The sequence below is a fragment of the Protopterus annectens genome, chromosome 16.part0, assembly GCF_019279795.1.
Source record: "Protopterus annectens isolate FY-2018-M chromosome 16.part0, PAN1.0, whole genome shotgun sequence".
In the NCBI taxonomy this organism is placed as follows: Eukaryota; Metazoa; Chordata; order Ceratodontiformes; family Protopteridae; genus Protopterus; species Protopterus annectens.
This window is the reverse complement of record NC_056750.1, coordinates 117803392-117824764: the sequence shown is the minus strand read 5'-3', so window position 1 is coordinate 117824764 and position 21373 is coordinate 117803392. Positions and strand designations below refer to the sequence as shown.

General features: G+C 41.5%; 2 non-coding genes across 2 annotated transcripts; both read left to right on the top strand.

Annotated features, from left to right (window-relative positions):
- The first annotated feature begins 8413 nt into the window (after nt 1-8413).
- Nucleotides 8414-8495, top strand: TRNAS-AGA. The gene has a single exon. It is a non-coding gene; the product is annotated as a tRNA-Ser (tRNA).
- A 4277-nt stretch (nt 8496-12772) lies between these two features.
- TRNAS-AGA lies at nt 12773-12854 on the top strand. Its single transcript has one exon. It is a non-coding gene; the product is annotated as a tRNA-Ser (tRNA).
- Nucleotides 12855-21373: the final 8519 nt, after the last annotated feature.

The following is a 21373-nucleotide window of genomic DNA, read 5'->3' as shown; positions in this document are numbered from 1 at the left end:
CTGCCTATTAATTAGGTAGGAACTAAACCATTTTACAACCTGTGCATCAAGAGAAAGAGATTTGAGAATAATTTTAAGTAGCTGGTGGTTTACCATGTCAAAAGCTTTGGAAAGATCAATAAAGAGTGCTGAATATAGGATGCTGTTATTGTTAATGGAATTAGAGAAGGATAGGTGGGCAGTAGAGGTACTATGGAATGGCCTAAAGCCATGCTGGCACTCAGCTAGTATGTTGCTTTGATAGATGGTTGAGTAGTTGTTTATGAATGCATTTTTCCATTATTTTTGCTAAGGGGGATAGTAGTGCAATAGGACAATAATTAGAATGTTCGTTAGAGTTCCCACCTTTGTGTAGGTGAATAATGTGAGAGATTTTCCAGACTGCTGGAATTGTTCCCTCATTTATGGTTTTGTTTATGAGGATGGATATTGGATAGGCTACAGCTGTAGCTGCTTTCTGCAGGTATTCTGCAGGTAGCTGGTCAGATGATGGAGTACAAGGATTTAGTTTTTGGATGAGCTTGTAGATGAAGTGTGTTGGGATGTGTTGCAGTTGAAATGTAGGGAGAGAGCTAATAATGGAGGTAGGTAGGCTTGAGCTGTCAGGTGACAGTTGGTTTGCTAGAGACTGTACAGCTTCTGTGAAGAATGTATTGAAGGCATTAGCAGTTTGCATAGGGTTTTCATGGTTACTACCTACTGAGGTTGGTGTACTTGTTTGACTTGGGTGTAGGAGTCTACTAATGCTTGCCCAAAACGTTTGTGGATTATTATGGTGTGACTGCTGCATTTGACAATAAAAGTTTTTTTTTATCTGAGAGTATAGCTTTTTTTGTCTCATTTCTCATCTGTCTAAATGTTAGTTGATCTAAAGTATTTTTGACAGTTCTCCACCTGGTCCATGCTTGTTTCTGAGTAGGATTTTCTTTCTGGTGTCTTTAGACAGCCAAGGGGCTGGTTTTGACCTAATTTTTATAGAATGTTTTGGTGCATGCTGGTCTAGGATGGCTAAGAATTTAGTGTTAAAAGTATTTAACTGCCTCTTCAAGAGGGAGACTTTTTAAGGGAGACCAATCACATGCCCTAAGTTCATTATGGAATAGTTCAGGGTTAAAGTCTTTGTTGGACCGTATTGACCTATATGTGGCTGTTACGGGAATATCGATCTTTTCCCTGATTATGAAGGTTAATGAGTGGTCACTTATATCGTCTGGGAAGATTCCTACCTTATAAGTCTGGCAGTGTTTATTTATGAGCATCCAATCCAAGGTGCTTTCTTTTTTGTTTGGTTTGTTAATTCTGGTTGGGGAGGTAATGATTTGTGAAAAGCCATGAAGGTTAATATGTGAAGTAGGATGTTCAGTACCGATACATTTCCAGTCAATATTGAAATCACCAGGGATTATAGTTTCTTGTGGGAAGGATGATGACAGGGAGCTGATGATATACTTGAGTATACTGGTATTAATACCAGGCAGTAAGTAGATACAGATGATATATATGGATTTACTAGAATTGAGCTGAAATTTGGAAATAAGGATTTCTGCATTATTCTCTTGAGTTGGTGTATAGTCTAAAGATGCAACTTGTAGGCCTTTTTTGAAAAGGATAGCTACTCCCCACCCTTCCTATTTTTGCGGTTTAATCTTATAATATTGTATCCAGGTGGGATGATTTCCCTATCCTTGAGCAGCATACTACCTTCACCTAAGATGATACCACAATATAAACAAAAATGACTGACTTCAACAACTGGCTTAGTTTCTAATGTCATTGTAAGGGGATCCAGTACCTGTCAGCCTGGGATGACATGGAACATAGACCATACTGCTTTGCCAGAGATGGTTCTTCACGTGTCACCTCTGGAATATTGGTTACTGGCTAAGGCTCTTGCCTCCCCCATAGTGTCTTTTTTAAGCAATGTCACAAAAACAAAATTCACGATGTAAAAATACCTTCAAAAAGCAACCTCAAGGTTATGCTGCTAAATGCTAGAAGTCTAAACCTAAAACTGCACTGACTGGAAGCAGCCCTTACCTTAAAAGATGCTGACATCTCTGCAGTCACAGAGACTTGGTTTAAGGCCGTGGAAAACACCCTGGCCATAACTGGTTATAATACCTTCCACACATTTACACCACAAACTGAAAGTGCGAGAACTAAAGGAAGTGGAGTATCAATATTCATCAAAAATAAATATACCTCTAGATTGGGTAAACAAAATGATTCCCTTGAACTAATCCAGGTCCAACTAACTGTAGATAAGTCCCCTCTCCAAGTTATTGCCAGTTACAGGACTCTCTCCATGAACCAAGATACCCACAATGCATACTTGGTTCTACTTGAATCACTCAAGATATAACCAAACACCCTGATTATATGTGTACTAACACACTTCCCAAAGGTTCTTGGTCTTCATCAACTTCAATCCCCTGGACCAGTCGGTTGACACCCACACGAGGGGCCCAAACATTCTGGATTTGGTGCTCACTAACATGGGTGATTATTGCACCACTCCATGTGTGTGTCACTCCCTAGTGGGGTCTGATCATACATCATAAGGACGCAAAAAACTCCCTTACCCGCCTCAGAAAGAAGCTGAGATCCCTCATAAAATCCTCCAAAGCTAGTTATGAAAACAAAATTCCGAAAGATTCCAAAGAGAACCACAAGACAACCACAAGGCATTCTACAGCTATGTCAAGAATCTAAATGGCAATGCTCAGATCTGCTCTGATCTACAACAGAATAGCATTAGATATACTGATCCTCCCAAGGATATTGCCAATATCCTGGCAAATCGATTCCAAGCCAAATTCACCCCTCTCTCACCCCCTAAAGGGCCCATCTGTATACCGAAAGATTGCCAAATTCTGGCAATAACAGCCACACAGGTAAAAAACACACTCTTGAAAGCTAAGAATACAGCATCCATGGGACCAGACAACATCACGGGCTGTGTACTACATGAACTACAAAATGAACTGGCACCTCACCTAAGTGTCATGTTGAATGATAGCCTCACCTCAGGCTTCGTGCCCACTGAGTGGCACACCGCTACAGTTATCCCACTCCACAAGGGGGGATCCACCTTGGATCCTGGGAACTATCGCCTGTCTGACGAACCTGATCTGCAAGGCCATGGAACATATTATTATGGAACTTATAAACAAAGACATTGGCAGCCTTCAAACACTGGACCCCACCAAGTCTGGGTTCGTGAAGGGCCGATCTTGTCTCCTGAACCAGACTGACTTCTTTGAATCAGTCTCCAGAGCTGTGGACGAGGGTAAGGAGGTCCACACAGCCTATCTAGACCTCGCCAAGGCTTTCAACACCATCCCCAACTCTAGGATCATAGATAAACTTACTAAGCTGGGCATTAATCCCTACGTCACTCGATGGGTTACCAACTGGCTTACTGACAGAACCCACACTGTAAAAGTAGCTGACTCCAAATCCAGCGCAAGACAAGTGACAAGTGGAGTACCTCAGGGTTCAGTCCTGGGACTGCTCGTTTGGGATCTACTTCTCTGAAGTAAAGGCCAACACCAAGGGACTCTGGCTAGCAAAGTTCGCAGATGACTACAAACTGGAAGCCATTACTGAATCCCCAAATGATGTGGATATTCTACAAAAGGCCTTGCAGAAACAGATGTTTTGTGCCAGAGCCATGGGATTAAGCTCAATGCCAAGAAATGTATAGTTATCCCATTTGGGAAAAAACAACCCAGGAATTACCACATAAGTGGCAGTACACTAAACACCGAAAGTGTGATAAGAGACTTAGGGACACAGGTGGACAGTGGTCTCACCTTCGATAACCACATTGCCACAACTGTAAGGAAATTCTTCTATGTGGCACACCTCATCACTAAGGGCTTTTCATCCAGAAAAAAGGAGGTCATTCTTCCACTGTAGTCATCTCTCATTAGACCCATTATAGAATACAGCGCCCCGTTTAGTATGTACCTCTCAAGACATCTGCAACAACTGGAAAGGCCGCAGAAATAGAACCACAGGCCCAAAGCAGATGCCCTATGGTGACGGGCTAAAAAAACTCCGACTACAATCTGTCACATATCGTCTACTCAGAGGCGATCTCTGCTTAACATACAAGGCCATGTCAAACCCAGAGCTGTTGGACATGCTACACTTAAAGAAATACCAATCCCTCAGAGCCACACGCTCCAGGGATCTAAACCTTGTCATCACAATGAACAAAACATGCTGGAGGAATAGGTTCCTGACCCAGAGACTCCCAAGACTCTGGAACAGACTGCCCATACACGTCAACCACAGTGCCTCTTTGGCCCTCTTCAAAAGGAACCTTGACGATTGGATGAGAGATTGGAAATTTACCCCGGGGATCACATCAGTCGCCCTGCTAGACAGGGGTCCACGGAAGTAAATATTGTGGGAAGAAATAGCCAGGGAATTGTTATCGCTAGACTTGTATAGGCCTTAGGGCCGATAGCCTAGTACCAACCTATTAACCTGTGAATCAGTCTCATCACAAGTAACAATAACATCTGTCCCCATTAGCAGCAAATATACTAACAAACTTCTCCAAATCCAATTACAACCTAATACGTGACAGCATTAATAGCCTCATAGCCCCTGCCCTTACTAATGGCACGGACACCTATACTGGGATTTACACCAATGCCTTGTATAAGCATCTTTCAAATGTACTGACTCAGCTGTACCGGACAGGACCAAAACAGGACCCTCAAAGAACAAGTCTGCCTAGTGGACTTCCTCCATTAACAGGTTATACAATAAGAGAAATAAATTGCTGCCCAAGAGCAGGAAGGATTGTTCTCTGAATTGGAAAAATTCCCTCCTTGGCTTAAACAAGCAAATAAGACACCTCGTAAGGCATTCTAAAGTGAACCATAAATCCAAATTAGCCTCCTTTGCTAAGGATAATCATAAAGCCTTCTTTAGCTACATCAGAAACCTTAAAGGAAAAACCCAGATCTGCTCAGAACTGGTTGTTAACGGCACCAAATATACTGAACCCGCAGAAATAGCTAACGTGCTAGCTCTCAGGTTCAGTGAAAACATCTGCCCCCGTCTCTGCCACATATCCCCCAAAGCATCCCTACCACCTGTCCTCTACCTAGTATCTCCAAGGAGCAGGTCACAAATGCTCTCTCCAAAGCGAGAAACACAGCCTCTATGGGACCTGATAAAATCCCAGGCTGCGTTCTAAATGGATTAAAACAGGAAAAAGTTGCACTGCTTGGTACTCATTTTAACCACAGTCTAAACACTGGTTTTGTACCTGCGGAATGAAGATAGCAGCCATCATTCCATTACATAAATGAGGTGCCCCCACTGACCCTGGGAACTATAGACTCATAAACCTGACCAACGTAATCTGCAGGGCTATGGAAAGAATAATCATGGACTTTATCAACAAAGATATAGGAGACCTCCAAACGCTTGACCCAACCCAGTTTGGCTTCGTTAAAGGGAGTTCCTGCATCTTGAACGTGGTGGACTTCTTTGGGACAGTCACTAAAGCCCTGGACGAAAGGCAAATCTGTGCATATGGCCTACCTGTACCTGGCCAAGGCCTTTGACACTATTCATAACTCAGGCCTCAGCATCACTGATAAACATACCCAGGTGGAGATCAACCTGTATATTGTCAGGTGATTTGCAGACTGGCTCATCGACAGAACGCACACAGTCAAAAAAGGTGACTCTACCTCCACCAGCAGATCCATAACCAGTGGTGTTTCACTTGGATTGGTGCCGGCGCCCATATTATTTTGAATCTACTTCTTGGATGAACCAACTAAAACAAAAGGCCTATGTATTACATGCTTCTGATTATACTGATCTTTGCTAAAACTGCAGTGAATCCATGAAGCATACTTTAAGTGGGAATAACAGATAAAATTTCACTAGACCAGTGAATCTACCAGAGACTCCTCCTTCGACAGGTCGAGTAATTACCATCAAAACTCTATCAATCAGAAATCAGTTTTCATTTGAGCAAAATCATACAGTTGGTGGCACACTCCCACTCAGCCACAACTCATTGTGATTTAATACAACAGCTACAAAAGCATACTTAGCCCAGAAGCATGTCATCTGGTACCCTTTGCAACCAGCAAGCAACTCCAACAAACATACATCTGATGCTACACTGTCAAACAGTAATATAGAAATATACTGTCAAACAGTAATATAGAAATATACACTTCTCTAGCTTAGACAGAACTCCAATAGCAATCAAGGAGGAACCACTCGTAGATTATGAAGTTAAAAACAACAAATGTCAAGGGGCTTTCAGCAGAACTACAGCAAAATTTATATGGTGCTCTGTGTAATACCCCACATTTTACAACTACCAGTTTGAAGTAGAGGACAAAAAAGGTACTCAGCAAAGCAAGGCACCATTTTGTACATATGAAACGCCTCTTTGCTCTATTAGAAAAGACCTTTACACTAGTTCCTTGTTGCAAGTTCATCGACTCTGAAAAAAAATATTTTCAGGCTAGGCAGAGATACTATGCATCAGGATAATTGCTCTTTTCCTAAACTGTAGCAAAGAGCAATGCTAAGTCCTCGCTACTGTTCCTAACACTGCTTACATGACTTCCATACTACATGAACAGACTGATCAACATCTCTTCTAGATTGCAGATGCACTTCCTGACAGTTTGTACTTGGTGAAGATGCTCTCTCTGCACCCAGGGCAACCACCACTCTGGCTTCCAGGACCTTTGTATCTTGAAAGTGAAGGCACCTCCTTGCAGGCTCCTCAAACAGAATGAATTTCAGGCAGTACCACCAGAGTGGAAACAGCCACTACATCACCACAGGTTTCAACTCAGATGGCCAAGTCCTACATAACAGACTTCTCAATGGTAGCTTGATTCCTTGAGCTGTAACCAACACAATATTGCTTTATGAAAGTGTGAAATGTGAACCTAGAGGCAGCAATACAGAGATCTGTAAAAGAGTCTGGAAACAAGTACAAGAAGAAGCCATTCCTCTTGGGAAATTGGCTTTCAGTGCAACATTTCCCATTGGGTGGTTGGCTAACCAGTGGAAAAAAGAAACAGGCAAACTCCAGTCCACTTGGAACATGTCTGCTTGGCAGCAACAAACCTCTCTTTGAAAGAAATTAAAGTCATGACCTTACCATAACAGATCTGTGTGAGCAGGTCCATCCTTATTAACTGCAGAATTAATGCTTAGTAACTGCATGCAAAACTTTCTTATGCTACAAGCTCTTCCCCTTTACTTATACTGGACATCCTGCAAATCGCCATCTTCCTTCTTTGCCTTGATTCCTCTTGCATTTTTCCTGTCATAACTAATATACATTATCATTTCATTTTAGAGGGAAAACTGCACTAGCCCTCACCTCCTAAGTACTTCCTTCATAAATTTCTGTTATTTCTCAGAAACTTGATTCAGTATTTTAAATATGATACAAACTCAAAATTTTTCATGCATTATTCCGTACAATCTATAATCTATTAATTTTATCTAATGTTCTTTCATAGTTATTTCTTCTGTGTTTACTTGAAATTGTTTACTGGTGTCAAAATACTTTGGATTATTATATAATTTGTTATAGTTTTTATATAACTAGTATGAATCACTTTTTGTAACATACTTAGTTCTGGAGCTTTTCTCCCCAGGACTCCATTGAAATTATTTGGCCCAATGGACTATCCTGGTAAACCAACTGCAAATAAATAAAATAACAAATCTCCAGATCTCTAAAAAAGAAATGCAAAGCAAATAAATGCAATCTGAAACCTTTAGAACAAGTCAGCAAGACATGGAAAAATGTGGATGGCTATGTTAACAAGGACTAATCCGGATGTACATCTAAATCTATAAATTATCACAAGTACACAACTTTCATACCAGGTACAAAGAAATTCATTCATGATAACTACATGACAAAGTCTAAACCCCATTCTTTGGGGTGGTCTTTCTCATGTGAGCGTACTTCTGATTACTGTGGCCTCTGTAGGCAGACTAGATCACTGATATCCTACCCAGCTTTATGGTACCATGCACAGATATTCAATGAATAGATACTACTCAAATATCATATACAGCTGTACTAAGGAAAACTGCATAAGATACATATTGCTTTGGCTGAATGAGCTCTGTGTTCACAGGCAATAACTGATACTTTTCATAGCAACATTGTATGAAGTCCTTCAACCACTTAGCTAGTGTTACTTTAGAACATTAAGTTTCATTTTGGAAAAGGGATACAAATAACAAACATACCTTTCTGAAGAATATGCTTCCTTCTACATAAAACTCGAGGTGTTTGTCAACATCTTTACAATGTAATAAATGCTACTCTCCATCACTATTGTTGAGAAAGAATACTAATAAGTGAACTAATAACTTTAACTAATAGGTAGTCGTGGCCGAGTGGTTAAGGCGATGGACTAGAAATCCATTGGGGTTTCCCCGCGCAGGTTCTTATCCTGCCGACTACGAATATTTTGGGTGGTTGGGTTTTGGCATAATATTAAGCATTTTTCCTCAAAGAAACAAATTACAAGGTTTGATTCTCACCTTTGATCACCATCTGGTTATTGGCTAGATGTGTAACAATTTAAAAACATTCTGTCTAGCATTTAGCTAAGATCCTATGACACAGTAGCTACCTCAGGCAGTAAAGAATAAACTACTGTTGTATACCCATTTCCTGGATCTTAGACTCTCCTAGTTGGACATTTCTACTTCCATATCAGTAACAATGTACCTCTTTCTTAATCACTATTCACTGTATCACACTTTTACCTGTGTCTTTCATCCTTTTCAGCGGTGGCGTTGTTGCCTCAATGTAAGAGGTTCTCCCGTTCGATTCTTGGCTGAAGTACATTCTGTGTGGAGTCTGCATGTCCTCCCCGCGGTTGACTGGCATTCGAAAGACATGCGTAGAATGTGTGTGCCTTCGTTGAAGGTTGGGTGTCGAGCTGGCACCCGCAAAAATATCTACTGCCAATCATTAGCGGACCGGAGTTCGCTGTGGCAACCTAACTGGGAAAAGCGAAGAAGAACAAACAACCTTGCTCCTTCCTCACTATTCTCCCATACTAGACTCCACTCTATAAGTACGCATTGCCTACTTACTAGTTCCTTCCTTTCACTTTCCTCCTATTTCTTATCGTGCAACTTCATCATTTACATGCTATTTTAAGACCACTAAATGTACATTTGTAACTGAATACTAATAATGAATAAGATTTTCTTATTTTGTTATTTGTAACTGAATACTAATAATGAATAAGATTTTCTTATTTTGTTATTGTTTTTATCTGTATTGTTCTTTTGTTACGAATTGTTATCTTTGTATCTGGGGCTTTTCTCCTCGGGTCTCTGCTGAAAAAGGGCATCAGCCCAGCCAGACTAACCCGGTTAACAAATGGCAAATAAATAAACTTACCATAACAGTACATGTTAAATGAGCACTACTGCAACTAGCCTTAGTTATATTGGTTATATACTGCAAAACGCACAACAGCTGGCCAGCTACCAAAGTTTTGGGGCACCTTCCAAAAAATAAATGTCCACACCCTGCTGTAAACAGCAAACCAAAAAAATAAGGGGGAGGAAGTGACTACTGCAGCTGTGAACAACCACCAGCTGTTATAGTAAGATTACATACACAAATGTACTATGTTCATCATATTGATCACTGCTGCTGTAGCCTTATTTATTAGGGGTGTTTATTTGGGGAGGTTACCTTAGTTTACTACATTTGGGAGATGGAAGGAGAAACGTCCAGGAGCAAATGGGGATGTTCACAGCAAAGCCTGACTTAGACCTAGAGAACAAATCAAACTTATAGTGCTTTGTAAAAGTATGTACAAAGGAACAAGTTGTTGCATCTAGAATCTAATTCTTTCCAAAAAGCAATAGATGAAGCCAAGGCCCTGATAGAGTGGGCCTTGACCTTGCCTGGAATAGTTTTGTTGAAAGTTTAACAAAAGGTTAATAGGTGTAGACAACCATTAGAAATTGTTAATTTCAACAACAGTTGCACAGTTAGATAAAAAAATATAATGGAAGTGCTGGGAACAAATGGAAAATTGTCAGAGGAAAAAAGAAAAACTATAGAAAGGAAAAACACAGCAGCAACTAACATCAGTCAGGCATATATCAGTAAACTGCATTACTAGTGTCACTATACAAGTCTCCTAGAGCAAGATCAATACAACAGCAACAATGTCATGTGAAACGTGTAAAATGGACCTACACCGTAAACACAACTATGGAACTGTGATACTTAATCTCTTCTGCAGGCCACAAAACTATGTAGCCTTGGCCTACTTCTGAGGGTTTCTCATTTATTTACAAATGGAGGAACTACTTTTTCTTCTCATTGTTTTAACATAACGAAAATATGTAAATCACCATTTTAAAACATCTGAAAATTACAATTCAACTCACCTATCAAAATCCTGGCTCTGCCCCTGCATTCCCCCAGGATAAACATCTCCTAAACTCCAGTCTCACTTTCTTTACCCTTGTATAACCTAACATGGTCACTCTCTAAACTAACATTAAACACTGTACCACCACAAAAAGAATAATGTACACTCCCTCAGTATGTATCATATAGTATATTCTATTTGAGTGCTTTACAACTACTGTTATCACAGCAAATACACTTACTGATATAGCTCATATTCGCTTACTTTTTTCAAATTGTTGATTTTTCAATGAATAATTTTCTCTGAATTGCCATTAATGCATATGTCAATCTATATACCAAAGTATATTAGCCTATATTAACCTGTTGTGTTGAGTTTGTAATTAGCATTTTATGACATGGAGCATTAGTCCCTGGGCCCCACTGAAAACGGGCAATTGCCCATCTGGACCTTCCCGGTAAACAAATGTAAAATAAAAATAAAATAAAATAAATAAATTAAAGACATATACACCATTATGACAACATATGATATGGAGAAACAAGGTTAAAAATGATTCTATCCTTACAGCCTTTCAAATATGCCTTAACTACCCTCAAAAATGTGAATTTCAGTGCAACAGAGATGGTAAAGGAGGAAGTAAATAGTAACATTACACATTTTTATATACACACACATATATATATATATATATATATATATACGCACACACACACACACACACAGACATTTATATATATATATATATATATATATATATATATATACACACACATATACATACACATAAATACATAAACACACACAGACATTTATATATATAGATATATATATATATAGCTTGATTCCTTGAGCTGTAACCAACACAATATTGCTTTATGAAAGTGTGAAATGTGAACCTAGAGGCAGCAATACAGAGATCTGTAAAAGAGTCTGGAAACAAGTACAAGAAGAAGCCATTCCTCTTGGGAAATTGGCTTTCAGTGCAACATTTCCCATTGGGTGGTTGGCTAACCAGTGGAAAAAAGAAACAGGCAAACTCCAGTCCACTTGGAACATGTCTGCTTGGCAGCAACAAACCTCTCTTTGAAAGAAATTAAAGTCATGACCTTACCATAACAGATCTGTGTGAGCAGGTCCATCCTCATTAACTGCAGAATTAATGCTTAGTAACTGCATGCAAAACTTTCTTATGCTACAAGCTCTTCCCCTTTACTTATACTGGACATCCTGCAAATCGCCATCTTCCTTCTTTGCCTTGATTCCTCTTGCATTTTTCCTGTCATAACTAATATACATTATCATTTCATTTTATAGGGAAAACTGCACTAGCCCTCACCTCCTAAGTACTTCCTTCATAAATTTCTGTTATTTCTCAGAAACTTGATTCAGTATTTTAAATATGATACAAACTCAAAATTTTTCATGCATTATTCCGTACAATCTATAATCTATTAATTTTATCTAATGTTCTTTCATAGTTATTTCTTCTGTGTTTACTTGAAATTGTTTACTGGTGTCAAAATACTTTGGATTATTATATAATTTGTTATAGTTTTTATATAACTAGTATGAATCACTTTTTGTAACATACTTAGTTCTGGAGCTTTTCTCCCCAGGACTCCATTGAAAACGGGTTATTTGGCCCAATGGACTATCCTGGTAAACCAACTGCAAATAAATAAAATAACAAATCTCCAGATCTCTAAAAAAGAAATGCAAAGCAAATAAATGCAATCTGAAACCTTTAGAACAAGTCAGCAAGACATGGAAAAATGTGGATGGCTATGTTAACAAGGACTAATCCGGATGTACATCTAAATCTATAAATTATCACAAGTACACAAGTTTCATACCAGGTACAAAGAAATTAATTCATGATAACTACATTTCTCATGTGAGCGTACTTCTGATTACTGTGGCCTCTGTAGGCAGACTAGAACACTGATATCCTACCCAGCTTTATGGTACCATGCACAGATATTCAATGAATAGATACTACTCAAATATCATATACAGCTGTACTAAGGAAAACTGCATAAGATACATATTGCTTTGGCTGAATGAGCTCTGTGTTCACAGGCAATAACTGATACTTTTCATAGCAACATTGTATGAAGTCCTTCAACCACTTAGCTAGTGTTACTTTAGAACATTAAGTTTCATTTTGGAAAAGGGATACAAATAACAAACATACCTTTCTGAAGAATATGCTTCCTTCTACATAAAACTCGAGGTGTTTGTCAACATCTTTACAATGTAATAAATGCTACTCTCCATCACTATTGTTGAGAAAGAATACTAATAAGTGAACTAATAACTTTAACTAATAGGTAGTCGTGGCCGAGTGGTTAAGGCGATGGACTAGAAATCCATTGGGGTTTCCCCGCGCAGGTTCGAATCCTGCCGACTACGAATATTTTGGGTGGTTGGGTTTTGGCATAATATTAAGCATTTTTCCTCAAAGAAACAAATTACAAGGTTTGATTCTCACCTTTGATCACCATCTGGTTATTGGCTAGATGTGTAACAATTTAAAAACATTCTGTCTAGCATTTAGCTAAGATCCTATGACACAGTAGCTACCTCAGGCAGTAAAGAATAAACTACTGTTGTATACCCATTTCCTGGATCTTAGACTCTCCTAGTTGGACATTTCTACTTCCATATCAGTAACAATGTACCTCTTTCTTAATCACTATTCACTGTATCACACTTTTACCTGTGTCTTTCATCCTTTTCAGCGGTGGCGTTGTTGCCTCAATGTAAGAGGTTCTCCCGTTCGATTCTCGGCTGAAGTACATTCTGTGTGGAGTCTGCATGTCCTCCCCGCGGTTGACTGGCATTCGAAAGACATGCGTAGAATGTGTGTGCCTTCGTTGAAGGTTGGGTGTCGAGCTGGCACCTCGGCACCCGCAAAAATATCTACTGCCAATCATTAGCGGACCGGAGTTCCGCTGTGGCAACCCCTAACTGGGAAAAGCCGAAAGAAGAACAAACAACCTTGCTCCTTCCTCACTATTCTCCCATACTAGACTCCACTCTATAAGTAAGCATTGCCTACTTACTAGTTCCTTCCTTTCACTTTCCTCCTATTTCTTATCGTGCAACTTCATCATTTACATGCTATTTTAAGATCACTAAATGTACATTTGTAACTGAATACTAATAATGAATAAGATTTTCTTATTTTGTTATTTGTAACTGAATACTAATAATGAATAAGATTTTCTTATTTTGTTATTGTTTTTATCTGTATTGTTCTTTTGTTACGAATTGTTATCTTTGTATCTGGGGCTTTTCTCCTCGGGTCTCTGCTGAAAAAGGGCATCAGCCCAGCCAGACTAACCCGGTTAACAAATGGCAAATAAATAAACTTACCATAACAGTACATGTTAAATGAGCACTACTGCAACTAGCCTTAGTTATATTGGTTATATACTGCAAAACGCACAACAGCTGGCCAGCTACCAAAGTTTTGGGGCACCTTCCAAAAAATAAATGTCCACACCCTGCTGTAAACAGCAAACCAAAAAATAAGGGGGAGGAAGTGACTACTGCAGCTGTGAACAACCACCAGCTGTTATAGTAAGATTACATACACAAATGTACTATGTTCATCATATTGATCACTGCTGCTGTAGCCTTATTTATTAGGGGTGTTTATTTGGGGAGGTTACCTTAGTTTACTACATTTGGGAGATGGAAGGAGAAACGTCCAGGAGCAAATGGGGATGTTCACAGCAAAGCCTGACTTAGACCTAGAGAACAAATCAAACTTATAGTGCTTTGTAAAAGTATGTACAAAGGAACAAGTTGTTGCATCTAGAATCTAATTCTTTCCAAAAAGCAATAGATGAAGCCAAGGCCCTGATAGAGTGGGCCTTGACCTTGCCTGGAATAGTTTTGTTGAAAGTTTAATAAAAGGTTAATAGGTGTAGACAACCATTAGAAATTGTTAATTTCAACAACAGTTGCACAGTTAGATAAAAAAATATAATGGAAGTGCTGGGAACAAATGGAAAATTGTCAGAGGAAAAAAGAAAAACTATAGAAAGGAAAAAACACAGCAGCAACTAACATCAGTCAGGCATATATCAGTAAACTGCATTACTAGTGTCACTATACAAGTCTCCTAGAGCAAGATCAATACAACAGCAACAATGTCATGTGAAACGTGTAAAATGGACCTACACCGTAAACACAACTATGGAACTGTGATACTTAATCTCTTCTGCAGGCCACAAAACTATGTAGCCTTGGCCTACTTCTGAGGGTTTCTCATTTATTTACAAATGGAAGAACTACTTTTTCTTCTCATTGTTTTAACATAACGAAAATATGTAAATCACCATTTTAAAACATCTGAAAATTACAATTCAACTCACCTATCAAAATCCTGGCTCTGCCCCTGCATTCCCCCAGGATAAACATCTCCTAAACTCCAGTCTCACTTTCTTTACCCTTGTATAACCTAACATGGTCACTCTCTAAACTAACATTAAACACTGTACCACCACAAAAAGAATAATGTACACTCTCTCAGTATGTATCATATAGTATATTCTATTTGAGTGCTTTACAACTACTGTTATCACAGCAAATACACTTACTGATATAGCTCATATTCGCTTACTTTTTTTAAATTGTTGATTTTTCAATGAATAATTTTCTCTGAATTGCCATTAATGCATATGTCAATCTATATACCAAAGTATATTAGCCTATATTAACCTGTTGTGTTGAGTTTGTAATTAGCATTTTATGACATGGAGCATTAGTCCCTGGGCCCCACTGAAAACGGGCAATTGCCCATCTGGACCTTCCCGGTAAACAAATGTAAAATAAAAATAAAATAAAATAAATAAATTAAAGACATATACACCATTATGACAACATATGATATGGAGAAACAAGGTTAAAAATGATTCTATCCTTACAGCCTTTCAAATATGCCTTAACTACCCTCAAAAATGTGAATTTCAGTGCAACAGAGATGGTAAAGGAGGAAGTAAATAGTAACATTACACATTTTTATATATATATATACACACACAGACATTTATATATATATATATATATATATATATATATATATATATATATATAGATATATATATATATATACACACACACATATACATACACATAAATACATAAACACACACAGACATTTATATATATAGATATATATATATATATATATATATATATATATATATATATATTTATATGTTGTGTACTTACCATAACTTGGAATCTGTGCTATCCACTGTCATTATTCATCACAGATGGGTCTTGGATCCGGCCTCAGATCCGAGCCGGCAACTTAGAGGACAGCACCTGAACTCAAGCTCCTCCACTACCCAAGATCCCTTGCTACCCACAACCCTCAGATCGAGTTTGCTGGATAGAGAGAAAGGAGGCAGTCAGCAAAACGGCCTATGAAAAAACTGCTAAGAGAGACATCCGTCAAAAACTCCAACATCTCTGGAAGGAGGAGGAAGGAGGGTGGGAATGTGATGAATAATGACACTGGATAGCATAGATTCCAAGTTATGCTAGGTACATAACTCTTTACCTGATGCTATCCGTGTCATTACTGATCACAGATGGGTCAGAGACCCAGCTACAATGAACCCTGTGAGGCCACAAGAAAGGATATACCGGAGCACAGAGGAACCAAAGGAAGCCCTGTTCCTGGACAACAAATTCAACTTGTAATGTGAAACAAAGGTATGGGGGGGGGGGGTAGACCAAGTAGCAGCGGTGCAAATCTCATTGAAGGAAAGTTTTGCCAAAAAGGCAGAAGATGTAGCTACAGCACTAGTAGAGTGAGCTTTAACTGGCCCTGAAAACTCCAGTTGTCTTATTTCATAAATGTAAGAAATACAACTGGTGATCCAACGAAAAATAGATACCTTGGAAACTGCTTGACCTTTCCTAGCCTAAGAGAAGGCAACATAAAGCTGATCGGACTTCTGAAAACTCAGTCCACTGGAGGTAAAAACGTAATTGTCTATGGACATCCAGACAATGCAAGTTATATTCCCCTTTATTAAAAGAATTGGGGAAGAACACAGGAAGCTGAATACATTGGTTAAGGTTAGCCTCCAAGGCTACTTTAGGGATGAACGAAGGATTAGTCCTGAGAAACACCCTATGTTTATGGAACACCATGAAAGGGGGCTTAATGCCGAGAGCTTGCAACTTGGAGACCCTTCCTGGCCAAAGTAACAGCCAGCAAGAATGCCATCTTCCAAGACAGGAATTTGAGATCACAGGTCGCCACAGGCTCAAAGGGCTTCTATGTCAAAGACTGCAACACCAGAGTGAGATCCTATGCTGGGGAGGGATCCTTGACAGGAGGTCTGAGAAGAAAGATCCCTTTGAGGAAGTCTTACACAGTCTAGAAGAGAAAAGGGGACTTTCATTCAAATGGAAGTTGGAGACAGCCACCAACTGGAGTTTAATCGTAGCGAAACTGACCCCTTGTTGAAAAAGAGAGTCTAAGAACAACAAAATGTCGGGGATAGGGGCTGAAAAGGTATATAAATTGCGCTGTTCAGCCCAAAGTGAAAATCTCTTCCATTTACTGGAATACACCTTCTTGGCTGATGGTTTTTGAGAGGCTAAAATAATGCTGTTAAACCGGAAAAGTAAGCTGGACTGGGATTGGATAGCTCGAATAGGAGGAAGCAAGCGGTCAGACGAAGAGACAAGAGATTGGGAAGAGGAAGCCCCCACAGATGGCAAATGGGATCTGGAGTGGGATCTAATATCCAGGGAGGATATTTCAGATGAGACCAAAGGAGGGAAAACCACACCTGATGAGGCCAAAAGGGGGCAATGCGGATGAGAAGAGACTTCAGGTGACAGGCTTTCTGTAAGGCTTTGGGGATTAGGGAAATGGAGGATAAGCATATACAAACCACGACAGCCAATTGTGAACCAGACCGTCCTTGGTGGGATCAGGGCGAAATAGTTGCTGCATTTGTGGTTGACTGGAGAGGTAAAAAGACCTCAGTGGTCGAATATCCGACGTGTCACTGATGGGTTCAGGGAACACTCATGAGGACTGATAGACAGATAGGATAGATCTGCTGAGCTTGTCGTCTAACATTTTGGAACTGCTGGGAATGTGCATTGCAAGAAAAAAGCACCTGGAAGACACTGCCTATTCCCACACTCTCATAGCCTCTCTGAACGGAGAATAAGACCGTGTTCCCCCCCGTTTGCTGAAGTACCAGACCACCGCAATGCTGTCTGTTTGAACTGCAATAGTCCAGAGAGGGAGACAGTCCTGCAAGGTTTGTAATGTTAGAACTGCTCTCATCTCCAGGATATTTATATGTGCAATTTGGTCTCTAAGGGGATGACCCCGCCTCCCCAACACGGAAGCATCTGGGGTCACCATCGCCTTGGGTTGGGGAAGACAGAAGGGTCTGCCTATAATGAGATTCTGAGCATGACGTTTGCATACCTGAGAAATCCTGATGGTCACGGACATGGGATGAAGCTGAGTTGACCTTAGCACCGCTAGGGTCCACTGCAGAACATTTAGCTGGATCACTGCCGCCATCGAACCTAGCACTTGCAAGATCAAGGGGACCGCTGGACACTCCAGATACAGCAACTGGCTGACCTGGTCCCGAATGATATGGGCTCTGGGTAGGGGGAAGTCTCTGACACTGTGTCCAGTAGGACCCCGATAAATTCCAGGTGCTGACAAGGGGAAAGATGGGATTTGGGCAGGTTGGCTGTGATGCCTAGCTCCTGAAAAAGACTTCAGAGTGTAATCCTTGGCCAATGTGAGGTAATGCTTTGTGGAGGCCATACGGAGCCAATCGTCCAGGTATGGGAAGACCTGGAAACCTTGCAGCTGGAGATGAGCTGCTACCACTGTCATGCATTTGGTAAACACCCGAGGGGCTGTGGTGAGACCAAAGGGCAAAGCTCTGAATTGATAGTGGTTGGCTCCTAGCCGAAAGCACAGGAATCTTCTGGAACATCTGTCAATTTTGATATGATAGTACGCATCCTTGAGATCCACCAAGCACATAAAAGTCATCCTTGTGCAGAAGAGGCAGAATGGACTGAATAGTGACCATCCGAAACCTGGACTTCTTGACCAACAAGTTTAAATCACCGAGTTCCAAAATGGAATGGATGTCTACGTTTTTTCTGGGCACCAAAAAGAAGTGAGAGTAGGTTCAGACCCTCGTTGTCCTGTCAGGACCTCTTGGATGGCTCTTTTTTGAAGGAGATCTTGAACCTTAAGAAGGGCCAACTCCCTCTGGCAGGGTGGAACTTTCGGGAGAGATTTTTGAACTGGAGGGGGCTGAAAAATGGGTATGAAGTAACGCCTGGAAACAATGCTTAACACCCACTGATCTGAGGTAATACCTGTCCAGGCTAGTGGGTGTAGGGAGAGTTGACCCCAGACTGCCTCCAGGGCAGGGCAACCAAGTATCACTTAAGGAATGCTGAGAGGGCTTCTCCAAGAAGGGTTCCCAGGAGCCCTGATTCTGCAGACCCCCTCTGCCTCTAGGGAAGCATCTGTTGGCAAATCCCCTTCCCCAGTCAGAGGACTCCTGAGGAGCATCCTGGACGAAGACTGAGACCTGCAGAACAAGAGTTTCTTACTACTACTCTTACTTTTAGCAAAGGATTCTTGGGGTGTAGAAAACTTTATCCCAGCCGCTGACAGTCTTTAGTTTGTGCTTGCTACCGGTTAAGGTCTCTGTCAGAAGGGCTAAACAATGTTGACCCATCGAAAGAGGCATTAGTAAAGGACACCTTAACAGGTTCTGCAATCCAGGAAAGGTGAAGCCAGGTGTGATGCCTGATGGCAATGCCCATGCCCGCCGCTCGAGAGGTGGCCTCCACCACATTAGAGACCAACCTCATCAAAGTGTTGGCTAGGGAAGTCAGAGTGGACAGCTGCAGAGAGACCAATTTGAGACTCTCAGGAGGCAGCAACTCAGAAAGGGAAGTGGAGAGTTCTGATACAAAATCCCTTTGTAGCCAGGTAAAGTGTGCCATATAACTGGTTGCTCTCAGTCCGAAAGTAAAGGAAGCAAACATGCGCTTCCAAAATGGTCAATCACCTGAGACTCCCTGTTCAGGGGATGGACCATGGAGTTCTGTTTGGCAAGCTCCTTTGTAGTAGCTGCGACCACCACAATTGCATCAACGGAGACGACCTTGCTCCAACAAGCCTTGTCCTTGGGGGAACTTAGAAACTTATCCTCCTTCTTGTGAACTGGTTACATTGTGTCCGGTTCCTACCATGCCCCCTCCAAGATGAGTTGGACATGCTCATCAGCAGGGGGAGGCACCCAGGCAGAAGTTGGGTCCATGCCGAAGGCCTTCAAAAACACGGATTCTTCCAAAGACGGGGCAGGGGTAGACCAACCGCCTCCATCCTTAAGGATCTCGAGGATGTCCCCAAAGGACACTTCCTCAGATGGAAGCCTGGGGGACCAGTCTCCTTCCTCCAAATCCATGTCTTCAGTGAGGGTCTCTCTAGGGGAGTCCAAGTGCATCCTTCTTGCACAACCTCTTCCAAGGGGGCTCCTCCACAGTGGGCTCTGGGGAGGACGCAGAAGAGGTAGGGACTCCAAGGGGGGTAATGTCCATTTGAAGGCACTCACAGGAGTGCTGACCCTGGAAGTATGATGAGGTCTCGCCATCCAATGTCGAGCGAGGCTGGCGAGGACCTAAAGCCAAGGGAGAGGCAGCTGCCCATCCAGAGATGGTCCTCCTCTCTATCACGCAGAAGGCTGATGGACTGGACAGAACCCCTCAGTCTCCACCATGGTCACAGCCACCCAGTACGGAATGGGAGACCATGACGTAGGACCATCTCTGGACAATATTGGCAGTGAGCTGTCAAGCATGCAGGCCTCCAGAGGGAGGGAACGGTCTGAAAACTCCAGGCCGGACCCCACTCTGTGGGAACCCACATCGACCTCCCGGGGCCGAGGTGCAGCTAGCTCCGAGAGTGCCGGAACCAAGCCTGGCTGAGACCCTGACAATATGAAAAGGGAAGAAATACCTGAAACCATTGGCCTCTTACCGGAATGCTCAGATCCTGAAGGTCCAAGCCCGGATGGGTCAGCCGAGGAGATAGGAGTCATGTGGATGAAGAAGATCCCCTAGGCAAGTGAGCAGGGGATGATAACAAGCCCAACTTGATTTGGGCTTTGAGAAATCTCCTCATCATCCTATCCATGTCTGAGGGAAGCAGACTCCTGATGGACTGAGAAGTGACTGAGGAATGACCTGACCTAGCTGAAGGCCGGCAGTCTATAAAAGGGGACCTACCTGAATGCCTCAAATCCGATCTCCTGGATCTGAAGGGAGAAGTCTCAATAACTACTGGATCTGACAAAACAATCCGATTCGAGGAAGTGGATAGTGCCACTGAGCTGATTGGTGGGTCAGATCCAACGGCAGTCTGGGTCGGGTAGGATCCAAAGACCTCTGAGGATCTGAGGTCTCGAATCCAACAGAGGGAGCTAGGGCTCTCAGAGCAGAAAAGCATGGACCAAAGCCAAGGAGGCTGGACTCGGATCTAAAGAGCTGCGATCCGAGGGCCTCAGCGTTTTGGCGGGAGAATCCCTAGAAGAAGAAGACTTCCTTTTGGGATCCAAGGAGGGCTTAAAAGGGGAACTAGAGACCAAATGAGAACTTTTGGTAAGCCCTTTAAGCAGGAGCTTGTTCCTGTATTCCAGGACAGTCCTAGGGTTGAATCTGGCACAAATGTCGCATTCAACCTCCAGATGTGGCTCTCCCAGACAATAAAACACACTCCTTGTGCATGTCGGAATGGGGCATTTTCCAACCGCACGAAAAGCACCTTTTAAACCCTCTGGGCTTCTCAAACATCACACACACACACACACACACACACGTACGCACCAAACACC